Source organism: Vidua macroura, chromosome 5 (genome assembly GCF_024509145.1).
Source record: "Vidua macroura isolate BioBank_ID:100142 chromosome 5, ASM2450914v1, whole genome shotgun sequence".
Classification (NCBI taxonomy): Eukaryota; Metazoa; Chordata; class Aves; order Passeriformes; family Viduidae; genus Vidua; species Vidua macroura.
This window is the reverse complement of record NC_071575.1, coordinates 7,128,464-7,142,694: the sequence shown is the minus strand read 5'-3', so window position 1 is coordinate 7,142,694 and position 14,231 is coordinate 7,128,464. Positions and strand designations below refer to the sequence as shown.

The window sequence follows — 14,231 nt, the reverse complement described above, 5'->3', positions numbered from 1 at the left end:
GTTCATCTCTTCTGTGAGATTGTAATGTGATAAATTCTGGAACTGAGTCCTTTTTTATCTTTTCTTCTTAAAGCACTTCTCTCTCTGTGTGCTCCAAGTGTTCTGGCTGCTCTGTATTCATTCACTGCCATTTTCTTCACTCACTTCTCATGCTATGTGTGGCCTCAGGACACACTTATCAAAATCCTGTTCTGAAGAAAGAAGGCTTCATTTCCCCATGGGATTTCCTACAAGCAGCAAGCATAAATCACCTCCCTGAGTCCTTCAGTGCCACAGTGAGGGAAGGGAAACACATGCTTGACTGAGCATCTTGTACTCCTTGTACTTCAGCACTGTGTCTGAAGGCTTCATGAGCAGGAGCATTTATCCCCAAAAATGTCCTTTACTGATGGGGACAAGAAGAAGATGTTAAAACAAGACCTATTGCTCATGTGACAATTGAGTCTGAAGTCTCCAGTTATTCAGAATCCTTAGGAACATTTGCATGCTCTGTATAGGCTTGCAGCCACAAGGACCCAGAGCTCCCACAGATCCAAAGCCGGGATGCAAAGCAACCTGCAGCAGCACCTAGTGCTGGATCAGTTTCCAGGCTGTGCCCTGAAAGATGGTGCTGTTGTAAAGCTCCTCAGAGCCATCCACTGCATTGACAACAGCCACTGGGAGCCCATCCCAAGTCTCATATTTGGCAGAAGGCAGCCAAGCCCCTGTGTGTGTCCTGCCATGTATCGCACACGACGTCTGCTCTAAAATTACCAAGGCAATAAAAGGGACACTTCATCAAAGGGCATTTTCCTGACACTTGTGTGAGTCACCTCAGCCTAATCTCAGTTCCTGGAGCTCAGGGAGTGGAGGACAGCTGCAATAGTTTAGCATTTCTAGTGTGGACAATCGCGTTTTGCCAGCAAACCGCAGAGCTCTGTGCAGGCGTGGCTCTTAGGTTCCCTTCCAGCTCCAGCAGGGAGTATTTTGTTGGCTTTAATTCCTGCAGTAAACCCAGCCCACTTGTTGCCTCTAGGTCTCTTTCTTCTTTCCCAGCTACTTCCAACTTCATCACCTGCCTGCAGTCTTTTCCTTGTCATGCCTGCTCTGTTTCTCCTGCTATATCCTCACTCTTCGTCACACATCTACTCACCGCTCACCAACTTTACACCTACCTCTCCCAATTCCTAATCCACAGATTCCTGAGGAAAATAGTGAATTCATGTTCTGAACCATGTATTAGAAGTTGTTTCTGTGTTTTGTAGGAAAAATCCTCCATTAAAAGCCAGCAACTTTCTTAGAAACCACCCAGAACTCAGGTAACCAATGTGAGCAATTACTGCACAGGCATTGAGGGGGCAAATAATGCAATTTATCAGTTCCATTCACATTCATAGACAAGACCAGCCTTATGCACAAAGAGACAACATTTTACCCCCTCTGGAATTTCTATCAGCTATAGAGAGACAGGATTTTCCCTGTGGTCTCTACTTTTAAGTTACCAAATGCAAAAACCTGTAAATTAGGAGCTTTTAAATGCCAGACTCTAAGAATTTATCAAACTGTGCCTTCTGTCTTCTGGACTGTTTTCAATGTTTGAGATTGATATCCATTATGCCCTCTCACATGTTGAGTAAATACTACTTTTCTACGCTGTGTACACATTCCCAGTAGATTCTACTCATTTGGGCAAAATGGCTTTGATACAGAGCTACTGCTTGTTGCAACTTGGGATACACTGTGCCAGTATCAAGTATTGGGGCAGACCCAGGACATAATAAGTAAGATAATGAAAGCCTTCAAATCACACCAGCTTCCAGATTCAGGCTTATGTGCCTATTCCAAGAGTTATCTATAAGAAAATTTTGACATTGGAAAAATAAATTGCAGGTATCTGGTAGCTCAGACCTGATCCTGTACTTACACACATCTACTTAAAGCAAAGGAGTTCACTGAAACCAAAGGAGTGACACCAGAAGGAGACCAAGATCCAGTGGTGATCCAGCACCGGTTTAGTACTTCAGGATGGATTGAAATAAGGAGCCAGCCACTGCAGTTGTCCAATTTTTTTTTCTTTATTTCCCTGCTGTTCCCATCCTGAAGCCATTAAATGCCAGAACCACTGGTTGATGTCTGACCTCAGAATAGTTCCCAGAACAACCAGCGCATTGACCAAAGACATCAGCAAATCAACACCTACCCAGAAGGTTAAAAATGGAGCACTGGAAATCTTTTCCTCTGTTTTGTGGTTTGACTCAGGCTTCAGCCAAGTTTTCCTTCCAGATAAACCCCAAAATCCTTTTCCAAAAGGAAACAACTAACCCTGTTTCTCCCCTTGGGCACACACAAAACTTAAACCAATGTTGTTTCCAGGGAAAGGAGTGGCTCTTTTGACAGCAGTGATGGCTGTTTATGGGGCACCTTGGTTCCAAAAGCTATTTTACTACCTCTTGTATTGAGCAAAGTGATGGAATCTTGTTCAGGATTCAGTTTCCACAACTCAAGCCCTGCCCTCCAGGCACACTGGGGTGTCACTCCACATTTACCTGCAGTCAGACCTGGAAGCCAGCTGCCCAAAAGTGTCTTATTCTCACACACACACAAACAAGCACACATTTAATTGCATTCCCAACACATACTTTGCCTAACCTTATAATGACCCAAATCTCCGCTGGGCTTCCAAAATTTGTTGTTTTCTCCAGTCTATCTCTATATCTACTGACAATCTTTCAGCACCCTCTTTGTCTACTCAAAGCAGAACTAAAAGTGAAGTTCATCTGCTTCCAAGACACTTTTCCTTCTGCCTCCTCAGGGTTCTGACAACAAGCAGCTCATTGTTTGTTGTTATTACTTTGGCAGAGACTCTGCTGAGAGAGCTGCTGCTTTCAAAAATCTACCCAGTAGCATGGTCTCCCAGGGCTGCACATTGTCATATTTGCCAAGAATGCATACAAAAATAATCCAACATTTATCACAAAGAGAGAATTTGATTTGTTGCTGGGTTTTTTTGGTGGTTTTTTTTTTGTTTTTTTTGTTTTTTTTTTTTGGTGTTATTTTTGGTTTTGGTTGGTTTTTTTCTTTCTTTTTTCAGAAGTCCTCAGAGTTAATTGTCTGAAGTGGTTTGGAAACCTGAGAAGCTGAAGTCCTGAACACCTTTCTCCTTCTTCTTGGTAGAAAGATGGCACTTGTGTGACTCGTTGGCTACAAGTGGAACTGCACACAAAACTGCCATGAGAGCTAGAAAATCATCTGGCAGGTGGATGGGGCTCATGCACAAGAGAATTGATAGTGTGGATGCAAAGCTGATGTTCTTGACAGTAAGAATTTGTATAGCTCATCCATCAGCTTTGCCAGTGTCACCTCTGATGTAGCATACGGCTTTCTTCCAGGAAGTAAGGAATTCAGTTTAATTCCCTTCTAAGCATGAAGAGGTTTTAAAATTTAACCCATCATTTAAGAAGCAGTTCACCAGGGAAAGTCAAAGAAGTAGAGGAAAAATTAGAGAAGAAATTCTTCCCTGTGAGGGTGGTGAAGCCCTGGCAAAGGTTGCCAGGGAAGCTGTGGCTGCCCCATCCCTGGCAGTGTCCAAGGCCAGGCTGGATGGGGCTCTGAGCAAGCTGGGATAGTGGAAGCCCATGGCAGGGGCTTGGAACTGGATGGTCTTTAAGGTCCCTTGCCATCCACACCACTCTGATTTTATGGTTCTTCATTTCACCCAGTGAATCACTTTGAAAGAAAAATAAATAATTCATTGCCTCAAAAGCCATGTCACTCCACGTTGATCAATTCCTTCCTAGCATTTAGCTAGCTGTGTTTTCCACCAAGGCAATTGCTTTCCACTGTCAAATCACACCAGAGAAATTTTTAATCCAAAACAACAACAAAGAACCTGGATTTTCCTGTTGATTAGTAGTTAATTATCTAACAGCATGCAAATGTTTGACATAGTGACAACACACAAAATGAAAAAGCCTTAACTTTCCAATATGCAGTAGGAAAGAGTTCGTGTATGTGTGAATAGGCTTTATTTGTATCTTTTATTTGTGCTTTAACACCTGGAAAAGAAATGCTGCAAGGAACCTTATTTGCAAAGGAAAGGCCACCGTGGGAAGCCTGTAGAAGTGGTTGGGATAACGCTGTGCTTCCCACAAAAGACAGACAAAATCTCTAGAATTCTATCTATTTAAACTGATCCAGGCTTGACCCACCTTTACACAAACTCTAAATTTGGCAACATGAAAAAATTTAAAAATAGGCACAAGAGTTTCACTGCCAGGAGGGTAAGACTGGGCAAAGAGGGTTTCAGCTTGAATGTGACCCAAGTCCTGAGTGAATGGAGGTGGTTATTTCACAACTGTCTGCAAATGTGTGTTTACACATCTCTCTTCAGGCAGTTGAGGGGTTTGCAAGAGCTGGACATGCCCTCACAGGGCTTTAGCAGGGACTTGATCAGATTTCTGGACTTTGCTCCAGTCTGAGACTCAGCAGCTCTGTTGTGTTTGAATTTTTATCACCCTTAACTAAAGAAAAAGGTCCTGCTTTTAAAAGAATTTTCTGAAAACATTTTAGCCTTCCTGGAGTCTTCTTAGTTGTTTTTTTTTTTTGGTTTGTTTTTTTTTTTTTTTAAAGTGGCTGTGACAAAGAGCTGGGTTCTCATGGTGATAATCAGCCACCAGGTCTCAGTGGGAATTCCCATGTTTAATTTACAGCCACTCCCTGGTGCCCATAAGCTGCCCCGTGCCAGCCATACACAGCATTTCTGGGGGCTGCCATGCCCCGGTGTGCAAGGGTGGCTCAACCCCCTGAAAAGCACAGGAGTGGTCCACGGTTTCTGATCCCAGCCTTCTGATTTGGAGGGTGTGAGTAACTTCCTCCCTCTTTCTTCTGCAGCTGGGCTCTCCTGAGCTGCTCCACAGGGCAGCTGGGACGCTCCAGCCCCATCCCTGCTGCTTACATCAAACCACACTGCCCTGTCAGTGGGTGCATTCATTACCTTACTCTGCAACATGTGTGGGATGGCAGATTCCACACCGTGTGGTCACCACCCCTCTGCTCAGCCCTGATTTAGAAAGCTTTCAGGCACAGCCTGCTCAGATGCCTTCTCAGTTGTCCTCTCCCACCAGCCAGCAACAGAGCAGTAATTTTTTTCTGGGCTGGCTCAGAGCACCATCCCATTGCCTGAGTGTGCCCTGGGGCTCACACTGCTGAATTCACCACCAAAGCACTGGGTAGCCCCTACCTGGAGATTCTGGGGTTTTCCAAGGGCCTGCACAAGCCTTGTCTGAGCAGGAACTGTAGGGCTTCCAAGGAAAAGAGCAGGGCTGAGCACTGAAAGGGATGAGCATAACAGCAAGCTTTCAGGGAACAGGTTTCCTCCAGACTGACCCCAAAGGATTTTCTTCACTCTGGTTTGGATTAAGTAGTATTAAGAACTGCCATCAGCCTAATCAGATAATGAGAAATAGCTCCTACATCACCTACACAGGCTCCCAAACAATACCTGGGGCCCATTGGCATCCACCATGTACATAAATCACAGAATTACAGAATCACTGAAGTGTTTGGGTTGGAAGGAACCTTAAAAACAATTTCATTTTAACTCCTGCCATGGGCAGGGACACTTTCCACTATCCCAGGTTGCTCAGAGCCCCATCCAGCCTGGCCTGGAACACTGCCAGGGATGGGCAGCCTGTGCCAGGGCCTCGCCACCCTCACAGGGAAGAATTTTCCCTTAATATCCCACCTAAACCTCCTCTCTGTCAGTGTGAAACCCTTGTCCTGTCACTCTAGGCCCCTGTAAAAAAATCCCTCTCCATCTTCCTTGTTGGCTCCCTTCAGGTTCCCCTAACCTTTCTTAAAATCAAAAAGAAGGAGAAGGGGGATAAATGGATATCCATGAGGAAGAATTAAGCATTTGTCTCTGGGCTGTGGTTATGATTTGTGCTCCATAATTCTCAAAAAAGGATTTAAGACAGTCCCATCTCCTGCTCTTTCCCCTAACACCTGGACTTTTGTAAATTTATGTTTTTGTGTGCAAGTCCTGATGAAGGCAAGAACAGTATCTTTTCAAAAATACCCATTAAAAATAAAATCTTACTCAAAAATCTATATTAAAAGAAATTATTTTTGAAACAGCTCTGACTCATTTAGAAAACAGCCAGGGTTTTGAAAAAGCTTGATAGAATTGAGTCAAACACCTTTTATAATATAGATTTTTCTGCAGTAAATTCTGTACATATTTGAAATGAAGTTACTTTTCTTTTTTTTGTGGTCTCCAAATTAAGTAAAGTATTTACTATTTGAGTTCAGGAGAACTATATCTCTTTTATTCTAATGTGGCAGTTTAAAATAACTCCAAGTATCATGCCAGCAAATGTGGGAACACTTTCAATGTTCCCTTGCTCTGCATACCCTTTTACAGGTATCTCTTGGGTCAAAACCTCTTTAATTTCCAGTTCATTTTCTAAGAAGGCTGGACACTTGCATAGTTTTTTAATAGATGAAGGGCAAAACCTCTTTTAGAAAATAGCACAGCATCTGGAAACTGCTTTATTTTTTCTTTTTTACTGTATTAAGAGGCATCTATATATAGAGATATACACTCTATATTTTACTTAAGGCTAATTTCAGGCAGTGAAAATATTATTGTTTTCTAAAAACTCTCCACATTTTCAGGCCAAGGTCATTCCTGAAGCTGATCCACCAAAACACAACGAGGAAATCAATTTTCTATGAGAGATACGAGTGTCCAGTTGCACAACACTGATGAGATGGCTGTGCTAACTCTTCAAACCTAATACCCAGTGTCATGGGCGTGGAAACAAAAGCCAGTTACAGCACAAGTTTCTTTGGCTGGTGTTAAAAGCAACCAGCATAAAACTGCAACTTGAAAAGCTTTTAAGCCTTTCTCAAATAAAGTGGATATAAACTGACTCATTTTTTTTTAAGTGCACCCCAGTTCACGCCAAATGCAACAAGGCGAACAGCTGGTCCTGCAGTTCTGAAGTCTGGGCTGGAAACACTTCTTTATTCCTAGTCAAAATCATTAAGTTGAAAGAGAAAATGGAAATAACCCATTAACAAAGGCAACCAGCAAGATAAAAGCCAGAATGGACTAAAGGGCTCTGAATACGAGCGAGTTTAGATTAAAGGCCAATGAAATATGGAACCCAGCCCCATATAGATTTACCTGGCTCAGCTTGTGAAATGGCAGTGTAATAGGCTGCTGCAGGAAAGATAAGCAGGGCTATGGTCTGAAGAGGAGCTCTTAACAATGGGAACCTTGTTAGAAAAGTTTTCTATTGTACACACATATATTAGCTGCTATTGTCTTCCTTTATTAAGAAAATCTTGTCTTGGATTCTGAGATTGCAAAAGCCTTGTCCGTTAATTCTGTTCTATTTATTCTATATTTTAAACTACATTTTGAACAAAAGAAATCTAAATATAACTTTTGTTTTAACTGGGAAAAGCTTCCTAAAAGGTCCCAGCTAATTCTTACTGCTAGGTACAATGAGGCATAGAAAATGAATGCAGTGGGCATTTCCAGATGGTGAATCAGTTTTTTTAGTGATAGGCATCAGTGAAATCCCCATCGTACTTCAAAGGCTGTGTGGAAAGCACTGGGTGTTGTGTCAGCGAGAAGAAATATTAGATCTCCTCAATCCTAACCAAACCACTGGAGAAGCACAAAAGGTGCACTTGGAATCAGCCCCAAACAAAGGCAGAAAATCTCTTCTTACAACAACAAATTTGTATTCATTCTATGCAGCAGGGTATCAAGTGAGCTGGGCAAACCAGTGTGTCTGTTTCCCAAAAACATGCTTTTCTTTTCCACTTTTGTTGAGGAATTGCCCGCAGTAGGCCCATGTATTCCCATTTACTACAGCCCTGAGAACAAAGGATCATTCTGCACGATGATGAACCCAGACTTGGACTTGTTTGGCTTTCCATTTAAAGCAAATAAAAATAGGGAAGATATTTATTACGACATCTACTGCAAAGTGTTAAAATAAAGAGGCTTTAGGTGATAGAACCTTTATCAGGTACTCATAAAATGTTTAATTATATCAACATTCATAGCTGGAAGAAGATGAATAATATTCAGGTGTATAACTTGGATCAGCCTGGAACTTAGTGTTCATTTTAACAAGGCAAACCAATTGAGATAGTATAACTAACCTTTCCAGCTATGTTACCTTTTCAGTCATGGTCTCTATGTACTAATATATGGATAATATATATATTGACATACGTAAAATGCTTGATTCATACAATATCTCAACACAGTTGCAATGTAGGGGCTGTCACTGCATGCTGCTGCACAACATTTTTTAAAATAACAATACTGGAATCAGGTTTATTTAAATCAAGACCCTTTAAATCAGTGACTTAATTCAATAATCTAAACCATATTTATGTAAATTACTGGTTAGATTTTATTCTATTTTTTAACATGGCCTTTATGAAGTGTGCCAGTCCTGGTAAAAAAATCTGTTCAGATCTCAATTTCCATATTTTCCAAGTGTGAAGACTTTAAATGTGAAACCTTCAGAGTCTTGAAAGCTGGTTAACAACATTAAATATCATTTAAAGGTAATGAGTACTCCACTGCTTTTGAAAATAGAAGACTTTGACATGTCAAGAAAACAGCAAGAGCCTTGCAAAAATCTAGCAACTAAATAGCATTTATGGCCTCTCTCAGTTAGGTATGGAAAATTATTTCTTTATTTAATTATTACTTGACAACACAGTAGTCCCTGGACATCACCATGCAACATCTTCTGCCTTTCCTTTGACACTTCTGTAATTATGCAGTCCCATGATTTATTAGGCCCTTTGAAGTACCAGGGGTTGGAAAACTTGTGTCCAACTCTAGTCTCTACTTCCAGAGCTAACATGCCATATTTCCTTTCTTAGCAGGAAAAAAGTATTTGAAAGTGCTCAGCAGGAAAAAAAAAAAGAGCTTTTCAGGAGCAGCTCTTTTGTCACTCTGGCTGCTCTTACCAGCAAGTGGTTGTCTGGCCAGGGATAACATGACAGGAATAATCTGCAAAGAGGACACATCTTATTAAAGTTGTGGCCACCCACTTTGCTCCCTTATTCCATCTGGCTTCCCACATATCCTGCCTGCCAACTCTTTATTGTGCTAACAGGAATAAACAAGAAGCAAACATGAAATTGCAGGCATGGAATTTCCCTCTCATCACAGGAGCCATAAAAACTGAATTTTCAGAGGTGGAACAACCAGAAGGTCCCCATTATTAAGTTTGCAATTAGTTTTTACAGGGAGTGCAATGGGAAGTTGAAATTCACCTTTCCCTTAAAGACATAGATTTGTACTGAACACTGATCAGACCATTTGTGTCTTTTTTTCATGAGGTGGAAAAGCACTTTTTTTCCACTGCTTTTGGTTTCCTTGGTTACTTGAACAAGTTACTTGAAGTTTTTATGGTTTGTGGCATCACATTACACAAACATGAGTTATTATTGATGCACCATGGCTTTGAGCCTCTGAGAATGATAAGTAGAAAGAAAATCCCCTTTTGATGTAGCAGTTGCTGAAAATTCCTCCTGAGGTCACTCCTCTGAAGAACAGCTCTCTGTCCACAATAAGGACAGACTTGTCAAGGGGTATTTTTAATGCCTTGGATAGTTCCCATGTAAATATTAATTGGTGGAACCTGCACAAGTGAGTGCACCACTAAGTTTCCACATGCTAATATTGAGTAATCCAATGAGTCAGCACCAGTTGCAGAGACTTTTAGAGGCTGGACACTCTGGGTTCAGCACCATTTCCCCCCACCTCACAGCAATATTGCAAACTTCCAACAATTTTCACAATGAATCTATGAAAAGTAGACCTTGTATCAGGTATCCACATCTGGGTTTTCTCAAAGTAATTGCATGTAAATGGACCAGGGGCAGAGGATTTAACTACAAAGCAGCAGCCCACGTTTCAGAGATGAGAGCAAACACTCAGCTTTGGTCCTTGAAACAATAATCAGCAGCAGTCTGTGTGCCTCCAGCTGGAGATTGAAAAGGAGGGATTTAAGGAGTATGCCCAGTTTCCTGTACAATAGCACAATGCATATGTGTGCATAAATAGCCACATAAAAATGCTGTGAGAATTGGGATTGTTCAGGCTTTGGGGTGACCTCATTGTGGCCTTGTAGTGCTTGAAGGAACCTCATAGGAAAAATGGAAAGAGACTCTTGGCAAGGGCCTGGAGTGACAGGACAAGGGGGAATGAGTTCACACTGGCAGAGAGGAGGCTTAGATTGGAATTCGGGAAAGAAAATTTTCCCTGTGAGAGTGGTGATGCCCTGGCACAGGGTGCCCAGAGAAGCTGTGGTTGGATGGGGCCAGGTTGGATGGGGCTCTGAGCAACCTGGGATAGTGGAAGGTGTCTCTGCCCATGGCAGGGGATTGGAAGTGGATGGTTTTTAAGGTCCCTTCCCATCCAAACCATTCTGTGATTCTATGATTTGTACAAAAACACCCTCGCACATCTCAAAGTCATCAGCCTTGGAAATCTGCATGAGCAGACAGCCCAAAAAAAGTGACATTCCACTTTTCACGGAGTGCAGAAAAGAAATGCATTGTGCTGGCTGTGTGCTCTCAGCTGCAAAACCAAAATCTGAATTCCAGGGCTATTGCAGATATTGGATATACCCTGTCAGACTGACCTTGCAAAAAGAGCCATCGATGTGGGAGGCAGGTGACAAAGGACCTCCAGGATGAGGTGGAACCTCTTCCCCTGTTTGTGGCCCTAAGGGCTGAGAGGTGAAGGACTGTGGGCAGGTTCAGAGCACACAGCCCCATGGCAATGGCAGCAAGAGGAGCTTTAATGAGAGAAGTACTAAGTGCCTTTGTCACCTATTAGTGAAATGATGATAAAAATAGTGTTAGGTCATGTGAAACTGCACAGAACAATGTTGTTTATGCTCAGGCAGTTGAAGCAACCAATGAACTGTGTGGTTTCAGCTGCTTGGTTTGTTTCAAGAGTGATGACCCTTAAAATAGATGAAAATATATTTGTTGATACTGGGCATTAGACATCCTTCCAAGCCACAAACGCACCCCCCTCCTTCTAACCTTCCCAAAGGCACAGAACCGAGGTTCCAGATTTAGGTGCCTGCCATTTTAGATGGCCGGTTTTGGAAGTGATAGAAAACCCACAAGGTCACACGAGTGATTTTTGGTGGAGCTCAGATTAGACTCAAGATGATTTGATATCTTACAGCACCTCAGTTCAGCAATGGTTTTACTGGGATCATGAGTAAAAACTCAGTTGCTTTGGGTCTGTTTTTTCTTTTTTTTTGCTTCGTTTATGGTGGGTTTTTTGTCTGTTGTAATGATGTGGAGCTACCTTGCTTTCTATCAGGAGAGATCATTTCTTCTTAGAAATTTCTCATGACAAAGAAATTGATCTTTAAGAAGTCAAAAAGGGTTTTCTCAAACAGATTTCACATTACACAAGATAAATTAGCTAATAGTTTTTTCTGAACCTGGATTATGCTTCTAACCTGTTTTCCTGAGAATACAGCTTCACCAGAATGCTAAATCATGGTATATAAATGTGCATATCAGATCTGAATAATATATCCAGTTCAAAAACAGAAATAAACATTTTCTTTCCTGAAGCACTTAAGGCATGTTTTCCTAAATAAAAAACATCCTCTTAATATACGGTTAGACTTACATGTTTGGGATTTGTTGTTTGTTTTGTTTGGTTGTTTGTTTGTTGTTTTAATTTTATTTTGAAGGCTACTAATGCATGCCTGACCTCAAAAGAATATTTTCTTTAATTAGAAAATGCTCCTAGCTAGAGATGTCAAACTCGAGTTTCAAGTAAGAAATGCCTAGCTAAACAAGCCAAAGAGGAAAATCTCTAAATCCATAACTTTAATCATAACAGATATTTTACATAACCAAAACTGTACTTAAATCAAATTGCTGTCCAATTCAAAGAATAGGAAATAATTTACTTGAAGTGAACCTATAAAGGATAATCTGACTGCTGTGTTTTAGCCCAAGGAGTCCTTAGTCTGAAGAAAATCAGCACATACATACAGACAAAAAAAAAAAAACAAAGCTTTAGAGTCTTACAGTAAATCCCCCAAAAAATGATATTTTTTTAAAAAAAGTGAACTGGGAACTAATGAGATAACAGATACATATAATTCAGTGTCCTGTCATAGCCATTACAAAGGAACCCACATTTTCTGCCTAGCTTGGACTGTCCAAGCTCAGTGTGGTTTATTTGCTGGTAAGAGATGCTACTCCCTGGCTGTAATGAGAACAAGCAACTTCAATTGACAGTCACTGAGTCAATGACAAATAACATTCTGTGCTGAGAGGCTTTTACAGCCAAATGGGAGCTCTGGTTTAGGGGCAGAAACATCACACAGGTGGAGTTTTATGCTACCTCATAAACCTTGAAATCTTTGGGCAGGATAAGACAATTCCTCTCCAGAATTCCACGAGAGAGTCTGAGACCTGGATGCAAGGGCAGGTCGTGGTAGGTGACTTTGAAAAAACACTGCTATTATTAATATAGTATAATAAATAGTTTTGCTAGGAAAGGTGTAGGGTTACATGGAAACAGGGAACAGCTGAATAGTATTAAATCAACAGAGCCAGCCTTGTGACTCCGCCGGCCCTAATATTTGTGAACTTGTGTATCCTGGAGAAAAGCTGGCGTGCTCTTCCCTTGCCTCGCCTGGATTTGAACCCAGGCACCATGCCTGCCCCATCCACTTCCACCCCCTCAGTGCAAGGCTAGAGTGGCAAGGGCAGGCAGGCCAAGGATCGTGTTCCTTTTCACCCTCGGACTGCAAGGTGACCTCTGAGAGCTTATTTAGATGTGTCCTTGGCTGTTCTCAGCCCCAAGAGGAGTTTCTCTGGCCCCCTCTGGACCTTCAACCCTGCTTTTCACATAAAATTATAGCATACAGCCTGTTCTAGAAATAGCTAAGAGACTACAGACAAATAAATGGCAAATATCTGCTTGAGAAAAAAGAAGAATGACCAAACCCGATGTTTTTCCTTTAAGGTGCAACATGGAATTTTAGTGACACAACTAAGCAGAAGGAGAAGACACTTTAGATATGTCTGTGATTGCAATAAGGATTCAAATATGCTTTCCCTGACAAGTAAATTCCAATTTATTAATTATGTCTATATCTTAACTGGCACTCACAGAAGTGAGTATAATTCACTGTGTCCACATTTAGGCTTCTTTAAATTGTGTCATCACTGGGACTTCCATGGTCCTTGGGGCTACACAGACCTGAGCCCCTCTAAGAGCTTTTCCTCTGGGGTCTTGTGGGAAGATCCTTCTACCCCTCCAGCTCCAGAGAAGAAAGGAGAGTGATTTAACCCCTTGTCCTTGCAAAGCACTGAGCTTTCTACATCCAGCAACAGCATTGCTGGGCCTCCACCTTTCACCTCACCCTTCATAAGAAGCTCCACTTATAAAACACAGCCATGGTCACATGAGGCATTTAAAGGAATGATCAGCACCTGGGTTAAAGAAAAATCTGTGTCCCTTCCCTACCTCTAGCATTTTGTTGGACTTGAGCACCCTGTGTTAAGACTCAGTATGTTACAAGTCTTTAGAGATGCCTCTACGTAAAGAATTACACCGTGAATTGAAAGGATGGGAAACAAAAAATACCAACTATGAACAGTCTGACAGTCACTTTGATGGCCCTTTATCCTGGAGCACTGGAAAAGTATTTCTTAGTGTTATTTCTCATGGGGGTACTAAAAGTAATTTTAGAACACAGGGAAAACACAATCAGTTTTCAGACAGACTTTCCAAAGCACAAAGTGAATCTTGGCATCAGTGAACTGCCTCACCAGAGGAGTGAGTGTTCCTGAGGACACAATTTCACCTAAACCATCCAGAAAGCATTTCAGGGCTTACTTTCTGAAATATATACTGGAAGAAGATTTCTTTTTTTTGGAGTTTGGGGCAGGGGGGAGATTGTGCTCTTCTTTCCCCCCCCCCCCCCCCTTTATATAGCTAACATTTCTTGTACTGTAATTCAAACACACAACATCTGAAAAAAAGCACTGAGTTTATCAGTGAGTCTGTCACCCCCCACTTTTGCCAGATTTGTTTGGATTTATGACTGAGGCATTGTCTAGCCAGGAAACTGCAGATACCAATTCAATCAGTTTAAAAACTGATACAGCAAAATCTTGGACTCACATTTGAGTAGGAAGCAGCTGCACTGTGTCAA

At 41.6% G+C, this 14,231-nt stretch overlaps 1 long non-coding RNA gene across 1 annotated transcript; it reads left to right on the top strand.

The window, feature by feature from the left end:
- Positions 1–3,073: 3,073 nt before the first annotated feature.
- On the top strand, positions 3,074–6,911 carry LOC128808216 (uncharacterized). The gene is made up of 2 exons (XR_008437406.1): positions 3,074–3,296; positions 6,655–6,911. It is a non-coding gene; the product is annotated as an uncharacterized LOC128808216 (long non-coding RNA).
- The last annotated feature ends 7,320 nt before the right edge of the window (positions 6,912–14,231 follow it).